General features: G+C 29.6%; 1 protein-coding gene across 1 annotated transcript in view; it reads right to left on the bottom strand.

The window, feature by feature from the left end:
• The window catches only part of LOC109834937 (protein saal1), a 65,215-nt gene that overhangs the window by 12,737 nt on the left and 39,576 nt on the right, over positions 1-12,902 (bottom strand). The window lies entirely within an intron of this gene.

Here is a 12,902-nt window from a genome sequence, read left to right as displayed (position 1 = left end):
AGCCGTTCGAATCAACTGAGGGGAAAGTTTCGGGCAAATAATAATATGCATAAATTATTAATGAAATTAAGGATTTTTAATATTTGTTTAAACAGAGTTTCTCATTTGAAAGGCTAAAGCCAATGTTTGATAACCATCTTTTTACAATATAGCGAACCAAAAAAAAAAAGAGTACTTTGCCTACAAACCTAAGTTTTTATCCTAATTTATTCTTAAACCCACCAACTTTCAAAGTTTGGTATTTACCTATAAACTCAAATATCTAACCCCACTAGTTTTAATGCATGCGGTTAAATATTAAATATATTTATTTATTGGTTTTTTTCCTCACTATAAATCAATCAGATTCATTATGAGTTAAAATTGGTAACCTTATATTATTAGATTTGCCATAATTTTTATTTAAGCATTTTAAAAAATTTATGTAATGGATTTGTGTGCTAAAATGGGATCAATTTACTTTTATATACTTGTATACACAACATTACTTTTTTTAATTTGTACATATCAAACTTCATGTAATATATTTATTTATCGAATAATTGATCTCCAATTTGTTTACCTTGGACAATAATCTTTTTGTTGATATGTAAAAAATTTTGAGAGCTTGGCTTGAGGAAGGATATTGTCGTAAACATAAAATATACTTAGTAGTAAGATGGTTTGTGTAAGTCAGCACAAAACACATATTTTTCGCGAGACCGCAAGAGATCTTAATTATTGATAGACTTGAAATACAAAAGAGACAAAAACTAAAGATCAATGATAACTCTAATATAATATACTATGATAAAAGAATTCACATAAGCATATAAAAATACTAAAAGTTTTGCATGAAAATCCTTTCTATATATTCCTAAATTTACTCAAAAAATTAAGCTATACTGTTGGCCTTCTTGTTTTGATGATGATTTACAAACAATTTACTACTAATGTTGTTTGTCTAGTGTTTGTGCATTCCTATGTATTGTAGACAAACAACGTAGTTGGAGGATGGATGGATTGCGCCATAACGACGATATCAAATGGAGGTTGGCGGAATTGTGGAGTGAAGCAACATGCAATTTATAGTTAAAGATCAAGTTCAAGCTTCATCCGCATGTGTACCAAGTTGAGCTACAATGAAGATCAAGATAAAGCTTGGGTAATCTAATTTAGATTTTATATTATGTGTGTTAAGTACCTTAAGCTCAATATCATACACACACACGTATTTGATTTCTATGTATATATATAGTTATATATATACATGCATGGTTTTGGGTTTTTATGTTTTGAACACTTTTGCAAAATAATGAGATTTCATAATTGGGAAATGCAAATTGGAAAATTCTTTTTGTAACATGTTCAAAATATCATTTGCAAACATTTCTCAAAGTTTCATCAAGTTTGGAATTGATTTGTTATGTTTAAAGGAATTTACAAATTCACGTTTTCGTTCGTGCACATGTTCGTGCATGTTTTACAAAACTGATGAGTTTTTACAAATGAGAAGTGATATTTGAAAAATTCTTTCTCTGACATGTTTATATACATGTTTAGAAACTTTCCTCCAGTTTTTACTATTTTTGGAGTTGATTTACTGTGCCTACTTGATTTTACAAAATCGTGTATCACAGCAGATTTTTAGAAGCTTCCCTAAAAATTTTATAATTTTTGGAGTTAATTTACTGTGTCAAATTGATTTTAGAAAATCGGGTGTTTCAGCAGTTTTTAGAATCTGAAATATCTGTATTCAAATATTCATTTCTCACAAATGAGAAGTGATATTTCAGAAATTATTTTTGTAAAATGTTTATTTACATGTTTAGAAACATCCCTAAAATTTTCATAATGTTTAGAGTTGATTTACTATTTTTAACTGATTTTACAAATCCAGATACGCATAATTTTCAGCATCTGCCAAAAACTGTATATGTCATAAGTCGACTCTAAGTCGACTTATCAGAGAGCCGTTGCACAGTAACGGCTAGTTTTCTGTTTTGTTTGTTTTTGGGTTTTTGGTCATTTCCTTGGGGTTTTGGCTGATGTCTTGGGTTGTTATAAATACCTCATTGCATTTACCTCTCCCTCTCTAACAAGAGAATGGTTTAAAAGATTTTAACAAGGGTTTAAACTTGTTTAGTGTTTGTTTAAGTTTGTTTTAAGAAGCTTTTAAGCATTTGAGTGTTTCGGTTTTGTGATTCAATTCTACAAGAGCTTGAGGAGATCATCTATTGGTGTTTGGGCATTCAACTATTCTCCCTCCAACTCTTGATATATTGAGAAGTTTTCTAAACTCTATTTCTAGCTTTTTTATATATTTGATTATCATTGTTATTAAGCTAGAACTACATTGAGTTTAGTTTTGATTTATATCTCTTTGTTCACACACAACCTTTTGAGCTTATTGTATTTACATTCATAGTATAATTTAGGGTTGTGGGTTTGTGACATTGAGAGTGAGCTTAATTGAGTTCTCATCTTGTTAGAGAGAACAATCATTTGTTATATTGTGCTTATTGTGAGAATCACTTTGTAATACACTTGTACACCGAGTGAGGAGTGTGTGGTGAGAGTCGGGGATCGTCCCAAGAGGAGTGGCGTCGGTTGACGTGCCTAGGGAGAGGTTGTAACCGAGCACTTGAGGGAGACACGGCTAGGTCCAACACTTAGTGGGTGTAGAGTGTGATTACAAGAGTGTGAGTTGTAGAGTTTTCGGTTAGCTAGAAAACCGAGTGTGTAGAAGAAGTTCCGGCTTCCAAACCGGATTGTGTTAGTGGATTTCTCCCCGGGAGTGGGGAGCGGAGACGTAGGACGGAAGGTCCGAACTCCGTGATCATATTGCTTGTTTGAGTGTGCTTTGGCGTTCTTTCATATTTATGTTCATATCTTATATCGCCATTGTCATTAGCTCATTATCTATATCATCCACTATCTTGTTTACATTGTTTACCATTGTGTTTATATATCCTTGCATATATAGTTCATCATATAGGATATATTTCATTATTCATATTGCTTATCCTAGCTCATATATCTTGTTGTATTTCATACTTGCTAGGATAACGTATTAATTAGTTTTAATTGGCATTTAATCGGATTAGATTAGCATAAGACCCTAATCACCCCCCCTCTAGGGTCTAACATATACTATAAAATATTCAAAAAAATAAGGCCATTTATTCTTCTATTTTATATTTTAATTGAGCCGATATCAATCCTTCTCGACCTTTATTTTTTTTCTGAGCAATTCTAAAATAGTATCTTCATCGTCTACGTTGATTATGACATCAAACTAGAGATGGATTTCTTGTGCTATAATACTTCATTTAGCTAGTTCATCTTATGTCTTCTCATCTAACTTCACCAGAAATTTGAATGTCTTTTGATAGTCAACACGAAATTCTAGAAATATTGACTCTAATTATTTTTCTTTTTAATGAGAACAAAGGTTGATTTCATATATATATATGAAGAAAAAAATATTTTCCTAATTATTACTCTTATATAGAGTTAGGAATTACTTCTTTTTTCTTTGTAATGAATTCTTCTACAGTGCATCTAATAGTTTCTATTACATCAAATAATGTTACCTTTGAATTGTTTGTGCCATTTTTCATGAGAATCTTACCTGTAGTTTTCATTATTTATTCTAGATATATGTTAATATTGAAATTTGATATGTTTATATCATAAAATTTGATATTACTTAACCTTGGTACTGAGTCATTAGCAATTCTGCGGCATTTATAATTTAGAAACTCATTAGTAACATCTTTATCCATTTTCTTATTGCATCTTTTACAAGCATAGAACCATAGCTCAACATCCTAAAAGATAGATATATTTACCTTAAATGTGCAATGGCATGTCTGTATATTGGTAAAATTTTGTTGGGTATAATTGTGTAAATAAGAGTAGGTTTTCTAATATTATATCTATATCAAACTCTGTGATGTCTGCATAATATCACTACTTTAAATTTCTTTTACTTTTGTAAAGAACATTGATGGAGATCCTTTTATCTTTGGTAGCATTTTCTAAATGAATCATGGATATTAAATTAAAATTTAATATTATTTTTTGTTGTGTTATATGACGATATTGATGTTCTACTTACAAGTCATCAAAGTTTAAACCATGGGAAGACCAGAGTTTTGTAGAAACTACATAATGTAAAATTAGAGAATGATGCACTTTATTCTTTATTGCTTTGGGTCTTTTGAGCACCGACTGATAAATAGTCAAAATTTTAACTCAAGACTATGAATTTCTTCTCAATCAGTCACAAAATAGTATAAGACAAAGTTAATCAAATAATTATAATAACAAGATGTAGAGTCTAGACTTTTAAAATTGAATTTGAATCAATGCATAAACTATGTAAATTATGAACCAGATTATAACTACAAACAACCCTTTTTATTTTTATATAACTTCTCTTTCATCTCTTGAGTGTAAATTAGCTCATACATTTTCTTCCACTCACCATAATACCTACTAAGTCAAACCATACAATTACAAAAGAAAAGGTCAACTAGAACTCCACTTGGATTAGAATAGAAAATTTAACAAAGCACATAATGTCGACTTCTTTCGAGAATCAAATTTGCTCAAGCACGTGTTAGCATGGTATGTTCCTCTATAATTCAATTAGAATTTTAAAAATATGTTTTGAAACTTGATTATTGTAGAAATGAGACAATTTGGTACAATTTAAATTGGTACAATCAATTTGGGATCAATCAAATTTTAAAATGTATTATAAAAAGACTAAAATAAACAAATGTATTTTAAAATCTCATTAGATTAAATATTTTTAAAATTCAACCCCCTAAACGTATGTTTTGAAACATGATTATTGTAGGAATGAGACAATTTGGTACAATTTAAATTGGTACAATCAATTTGGGATCACTCAAATTTTAAAATGTATTATAAAAAGACTAAAATGAACAAATGTATTTTAAAATCTCATTAGATTAAATATTTTTAAAATTCAACCCCCTAAACGTATTTCACGGTATAATTTGAAAACACATTGTATACAATTTGGCTATGATGTTAATATCATGAAATAGGGGCACGATTAGGAATGCATTAGGCAAATTGTATTATCATTTTGATGTTACAATGAAAAGTACAAAATAAACTTTTAAAAGTACAAAATAAACTTTCTTACCATGATTTAAAAAAAACATTAAATAGATACTACAACCAGCATATTTAAATGCATCCAAAATAAATGTTATATTTTTATTATAAATAAGCCTTAATTACTAAAGTGATATCTTCTAAAGCTTTGGCTTTTTTACCTTCTAATTAATTACTCATTTTGTATGTTACAATTTTTTTCATTTATTTCTCTCTTCCTCTCCTTCCAACCATTTGACTTCTATTTCTAAGAAACGAAGTGCTTGGGATGACACTAAAGATGGAAGAGATTTCTATGGAAATGCTATCGCAATGATTTAATGCTAAATGCATATGAATGACATAATCAGTCTCTCTTGCAATTATCACGAAACTTTAACAAGTGACAAGTCCTTTCGCATGATATATCTCCATCATTCAAACTTGTCAATTTTAGTTTTAAGTTTAAGAAATTTATTTGTGAAAGCTCTTATTAATTAGCATTTTCTTAAATAGCTTGAACCTTAGTGTAAATTGAGCAAAGATGCGTCTCTCATCTCTAATATTAGATCATCTTTTAATATTGCTATTGTGTTTACATAATAAGTTTGTTCATAGATAGGGTTATAATTTATTCACTCTATTAATCCACGTCGGGTATCTGCTATTTAGTAAATTTGACCATCTATGTCTGTATATTTTGTTTCAGCTTTAAATGATGATAATTAATATAGACTTTGATAAGGTAATTAAATTTGAAACATGATATGAATTGGTTCTTTTTTTATCTCTTTACCCTATAAGTTAAGGTCTTCCAGCTATTAGCTAATCTAATTATCTAATAATCCTAGCACATAAATCTTTTATTACGTTCTTTATGTGGGTTTAATGAATATTGGTAAAATCTAAACCAGCTTAATTACATGAATATATCTAAATCATCGATTCACTTCCTCATTTTATGGTTCACATTTAAAAAATTTAATACTGAACAAGTATACCCACGTGCAACGCACGTGCACTTTACTAGTTTACCTTAAATGTGCAATGGCATGTCTGTATATTGGTAAAATTTTGTTGGGTATAATTGTGTAAATAAGAGTAGGTTTTCTAATATTATATATATATATATATATATCAAACTCTGTGATGTCTGCATAATATCACTACTTTAAATTTCTTTTACTTTTGTAAAGAACATTGATGGAGATCCTTTTATCTTTGGTAGCTTTTTCTAAATGAATCATGGATATTAAATTAAAATGTAATATTATTTTTTGTTGTGTTATATGACGGTATTGATGTTCTACTTACAAGTCTGAGTTTTTAGTAAGTTGTATCTTTGGGTTGACACATATTGTTGATATAATTTGCGATTATATGCTTATCTGTTCCTGCAAAATTAAGATAGTCATAAGATGAATTTTATGTTTAATGGCCTTTAAGAAGAATTTTAGTAATGGAATATGTTACCTTTATATTTAGAATTCTTAAAAGCTGGGAGTGCTATTACAGGCTTATCTTTGATTGTGTCGTCAAGAATTGGTCTTTCATTTGTAACTATGTCCCCATATAAAATTGCACGCTCTATTGTGTATGAAAAATAAAGAATAAAGAATAAATGTCCATTTTAATTTTTTTTTCCTTACGCTATTGAAAATAAGTATCATGTGTATACCTTTTATCCATTATCATGATTTTCCTCCTATTGTCTGGTTTGTTATGTTTCATAACATTATCGATCACTGCTTTCACGTTAGTCGCTATTACAAGAACATCTGCATATAAGTTTATAATAAGTTTATGATTACATAAATTTATTTTTCATTTGATATTGAATATTAAAGTATAAAATTTTGCTAGTATCAATCTAGATTATTCTAAAACTCTGAAAAGGTTTAGTAAATCTTAAATTGAAAGTTAAATTTAAATATATTAATGAAAGAATATAAAATAATTTTTCTTCTATTTATGAAGGGGTTTGTGTGATTTTAAGCTTTTGAAATGTTGTTTCTAAAAATTGTAAAACTTAATTTTAAATTTTCATATGGGTGCTACTAATTTCCATATGTCATGCCTTAGTGCTAAATTTTATAATTTTAGGATCCTTGTAGGTTTGAACCGTTGAGTTTTTTTTTTAATTTTGAAAATTTGGGTTGTCTTTTTTAAAATTCATATTGTTATGGGCCTATTGATAATTTCTATGTTTTATGTATATTGGATGCAACTTTTGAAATTTAAGGGTTGTTTGCAATTTTGAACTTTTGAGGGTTTCTTTGCAAATTTTGAGACTTCGAGGGTGTTTTTTATAATTTTAAATTATCAGCAATATGCTGGTAATTCCTATATTTCATTTGTCTTGTTAGCAACCTTTTAAATTTTTTTAATTTCATGGTGGTTTTTTGTAGTTGTCATCTTTTGAGGGGTTTAACTTTGAGGGTATAAATTGCATATTTCAAATTTTTAGGGGTTGCTGGTAAGTTTTTTATTTTATTTTTGTTGTTGTAAGTTTTGAAAAGTCGGGTTGTTTTTTGAATTGTGAAATTTTATGCGTTTTATGCAATTATTGAAACTTTTTCCTTTTTTGTAATACCTCATGTATTATAGCACATTAGCTACTTATTATTTCTGCACCTTTTTATTGTCATTTAAACTTTTTTTTTTAAATGTTGTTACATTCTTTCTTATATGTACATATGGTAATATTATAGAGAGATCCTTCAATATGTCAATATGCACAAATAAACCACTTATTCTAGAATAGATACTAAACATGCATTCCTCAAGCATAGATACAGATAAGGAAAAGAATAAACTTATTTAGACATCAATGAGCCTATATGAATTTGATAAATAAATTATCAGAATAGTTATTGTAAATCTGAAGTTTATTACATATTTGTTGGTCGGAGTACTTCCTTGTATACTACATTCTTTGTCTATCTTTCATTTTATTTAAATTTTTTGTCTGATGTTATTAGGACTTTAGTTGTTGTTATTAAAGTCCCTCGTGATAAAGCAACATATAATTGTCTATGAGAAAATGCATTGAGCTAAATAGATGCCTATGTCAGGTATTGTTTGCCCTTGGAATTTATTGATTGTCATTGCCAACATAGCCGTATTGAAAATTTCTTGTGTATGAACTTGAATGGGAATCCATCATCTCCCGCTAGGGACAACTATATTCTTGGCAAGAAAACTTATTTCCCAGCATGTTGGCCCATTATGATCTTAGCATGAATTATGTTACAGTTAAAATCTTAACATAGCATTCTTTTCATGTTGCATAGTCCATTAATTGGATCTAGATTTCATAATAAAATAACTGGGCAATGCTTTTTTATACGAGCTTGTGGGGTGGTATTCCATTTGATAGTTCACGTATTTTTCTTGGTAATGATGATTAGTATCATCAGCTGCTTCATTGAAGCTATAAAAATTCCTTTACTTCACTTTGAAATTGTTTTATGATTCTATCATTTAGCATATGTCCACATATTCATTTTTCACTGCGAGGATATCCCAATCTTTCATATAGTTAATGGATTGGAAGTTCTCATCTAAAGATATAAAATTTGAATGTATGAGACAATCTTCTGGAAAATCATCTCTTTGATTCTTGATCAAAATTGGAGTGGGCAACACTATTAGGTCATCAGCTACTGTTGGTTCATCTTCATTCCCAACTCTAAGAAGGAAGTCGTAAATATTGTATATGTCATTGCTCTCATATATTTTAATAGCTTCAACTTTCCATTTTGTTCTATATGAACTTACTCAACTATCTTTAACAGTTTATAATCTTGTTGTGTGAGTATTATAGGTAAAACTTGTCTAAAATTGTCACAAATTATAATTACTTTGTTGGCAAATGGTTCATCTCAATCTATTATATCCCTAATGTTCTTATCTAATGATTCAACTATAATATGTTTAGTCATTGAAGTTTCATCCCAAATTATTAGTTTAACTATTTTAATTAGCGTTGAGGTTCTATATTGCTTGTATATACTATGCATAGATGATTATATTGTTAGGATTTTGATCTTAAATTTGAAATGTGTTATTCGGCCTCTAGAATTATTATAGCTACTATGACTTGGTGTCGCTGTAGCAAGAGCTATCATCCATTGTGATTTTACTTTGACAAATAAAGCATGGAGTAAGAACGTTTTTCTAGTTTCTCTAGGCCCATCAATAAAGAAAACACCACTTTTATTTGTCTTAACTCATGCTAATATGGAAGTGTATGCATTATGTCGTTCAGAATTGAGTGTTGATTCAACATTTAGATCTTCAATTGGAATTTGCACATCGATTTACCTTGAATTTCTCTTGGGTACGAACTTCCCTTTAATTTGAAGTTAGGTTACACAAGTGGTAAATCAAATTTTCTAATATCCTTCCCCATGTTTTCTAAGAAGAAGTTAATATTACGAAGGGTATCATTTATTATTGAAGCTCTCATAGTGCTAGGTTTTTTTTTTTGAGAATTCTTCAAATAATGAGTTAAGGCATTGATCTCATGACTTATTAACATATGTGGGCTCATAGTGAACCAATATAGTTACAAACAAATGGCGAAGGGTTGTTGGCATTTGGAAAATGACAACTTCATCTAAACATTCTCTAATACTATCATCTGATTCCAATAAACCTAATTTATAGGCTGATTATTTGAACGATGTGCATTGAATTTCATCCACGATCAATAGTCAAATGAGGATGGACATATGATGTGAGTAAGTGAATGTCATAAGTAATATCTCTCTCCTTCGATTGGATTAGCACCATTAATACGACTTATCACATGTCTTTGTTTCCTTCGACTCTAACATTTTGATGTTGAATCCCAAACATAATATTTTAAAAATTCACCATATAATAACTCTTTTTCCTGCTCTTTTTCTAGGTTTGACTTATTTGCCTCTTTAATTTTGAATATAGTGAAAAAAATTCTGTAAGCGTTATCCTGGAAGCATGGTCCTAGCGGATGAGCTGCGATGGGTCTTGATGTTTCCAATAGGAAACAAAATATTGATTGGAAACAAAATATTGATTCGGCGAGTGTAGATGTAAGTTGATGACATATTGGTAGATCTCGTTAACGTAGAATTCATATATTCTCCACAAAGCTTCTTGAGCTGATCCATCTTGCATTTAGGATATTTTGATTTCATTCACAAGACTTCCTCTATTATATTTAGGTTGTGTTTGGAAACTTTGATTTGGATTTGGAAAGTTGATTTAAAATCAAGGGATTTTCAATTTAGGATTTGAAATCCATGATTTAAGAAATCTTTTGCTTGGATATCTTTATTAAATGAAAGGATTTGAATTCTTTGATTTCAAAATCTAGTGTTTGGATACTTTATTATACATAAATTTGAATTTAAAATTGATGTTTTAAGAAAAATTGTTCTCTTAACCCATCTAGTTTACATCAAATGCAATGGAGATGTATAAAATAGTAACCAAAAAACACAAATTTAGCTAATTTTGGTGATGATAACTACATTTGCTAAGTTTTCAAATTCATTATCCACTATAACTTGCAAGACTTTTAGCAAAATAAAAATGAAGAAAACTCTACAAACATATCAGGTATCTTACAAAAAAAACATCTAAATAACAGATCATCGTTGCATATTTCACAGATATCCAGTCTAGAAAACACTTGAGGCTTGCTTTATATTTCACACATATTCAAAGTGAGAATAAGTTGATTATCAGAGCACACAAGTAACAGTTCCACATGTTGTGCATTAAAGTTGTAGCTATCTAAACCTTGATTTCAACCCATAAGCCATGTTCAAACATCATCCTACTTAAACAGAGCAGGTACAACTGACAATTACATAGTCAATTTGGTATTTTATATACCAAGCTTGAAATTCTATAGAAATTAAAGGAGTGCGCGAAAAAGGAAAAATAATACAAGAAATTTCTGAAGAAAGGAAAAAAGGAGGATGACCCTTGAATCATAGTCTTACGCTTCTATACAACAAATGGAATCGCTTGTAATCTTCTTCCAAAGTCTGCAAACCAAAGACAAAGTTTCACTTACAACTTTGACAAAACCTAGGAATATCATCTGAATCTAAATAAATATTAAAAACAAATTACCATGTTGGACAAAAAAACTAAGTTATCTAAACAAGCTGGATTATGATTGTTAGTTCAAACCACTACCACATCCTGCAACGTATGAATAATTTAACAAGAAACTATTAACACAAATAGCAGAAAGAAAGCAACTCTAAAAAGATGCTCTGATACTTCATGCTCTTAAACTGTTTTAGTTCATAATTTATTAAACCTACATGATTACCCAGACTTTTCAAAATAAAAATTTCTAAAAACAAGCAATCGGGGTCAACTTGCACATGACTCCATAAATGAGATTTTCAGACAGTTCACATTATTTAGGATGCTAAAGTGAGAATGACTTCATTTCACAAACTAATTCAATAAAATTGCATACATTTTATATAACATGTTCATATCCAATAGAGATCAAGCACTCACACATTACTAAACCATGATAAATTTATGCAAATGGTTCATGTAGGTATAACTGTAATCTTGAACAATATTTCACTTTGGGGCAATATCAGTCAAAATTTGAGCAAAAGGATAGGGGAAAAAGTTTAACTAAGGGGTAAAATATCTACAACAATGAAGCAGCATCAATATTAAGTTCAAAACAACAAATAAAAACTACGCATTGTTAATCAAGTTTCTGACAAAAAGAAAAATTGCATCAATAATAAGTTCATAACTGATATGTTTAACCCAAACTTACCTATGAGACATTACCGGTCATAGGACTTGAGCCAAGTTTCATTGAGACGAAAGCTCGAAATAATAAAAGACTAATCTTGTCACATACATGATGATCACATAGATTTGAATGTAAACAAAAAAATGTTAAGAAAAATAGACATTACTAGTCACATACATGATGATCACATAGATTTGAATGTAAACAAAAAAATGTTAAGAAAAATAGACATTACTATCCATAAACCTATGAACAACAAACTTTAACTTGAGATGTATTAAACAAATTCTAAAAAGTTTACTTTAGTAATACGAAGTTTTGAATAAAGTCCTTTCATATTTGCAATAGGGACATCGTTACAAAACTAGAGCCATAAGTACAGACTTTAGACAAGTATACCATATCCTCTCTACATGAAAATGCCATATTTCCACCAATTCTAATAGAATTCAAATTCCAAAGGGTATGCATGCACGTACCAAATTGATTTCTTTAGGCAAAGTTTACTCATTCTTTATGCCCCTAATTGATTTCTTATGGCCATGGAATTTTTGGTGGCTAGATACTGTCTCAACTGTACTAGAGATACTGCACTCGTAATTTGTTAGAGAAAATTATTATACAAGCTAAACATTTTCTTTAGTTTCCCCTTTTAAGTGGAAATATATAGGTAGCCATCAATTTGTTTCCTATCTTTACATGGTAGCATGCAGGATGCTAATTCATTATTAGAGAAAACCATATCATTCCAGCTAGGGACTTTGAAGATCATCCGTACACAGGATATAAGACAAGATACAAAAAGTTTTATTGTATGGACTAGTTTTTTTGGAAAATGATAGAGGCACACCCTTAGACACACCACCAACCACACTCCCCCTCTTGCTACAGTACATCGACCTCACATATGATTTTTAAAAAAAAATCACATGTGGGGCCGCTGCACTGTAGCAAGAGGGGGAGTGTGGTTGGTGGTGTGCCTGTAGCGCCTCTCTTTTTT

The sequence above is a fragment of the Asparagus officinalis genome, chromosome 3 (genome assembly GCF_001876935.1).
Source record: "Asparagus officinalis chromosome 3, Aspof.V1, whole genome shotgun sequence".
NCBI classification, from domain to species: Eukaryota; Viridiplantae; Streptophyta; class Magnoliopsida; order Asparagales; family Asparagaceae; genus Asparagus; species Asparagus officinalis.
This window is presented reverse-complemented; position numbering and strand designations above follow the sequence as displayed.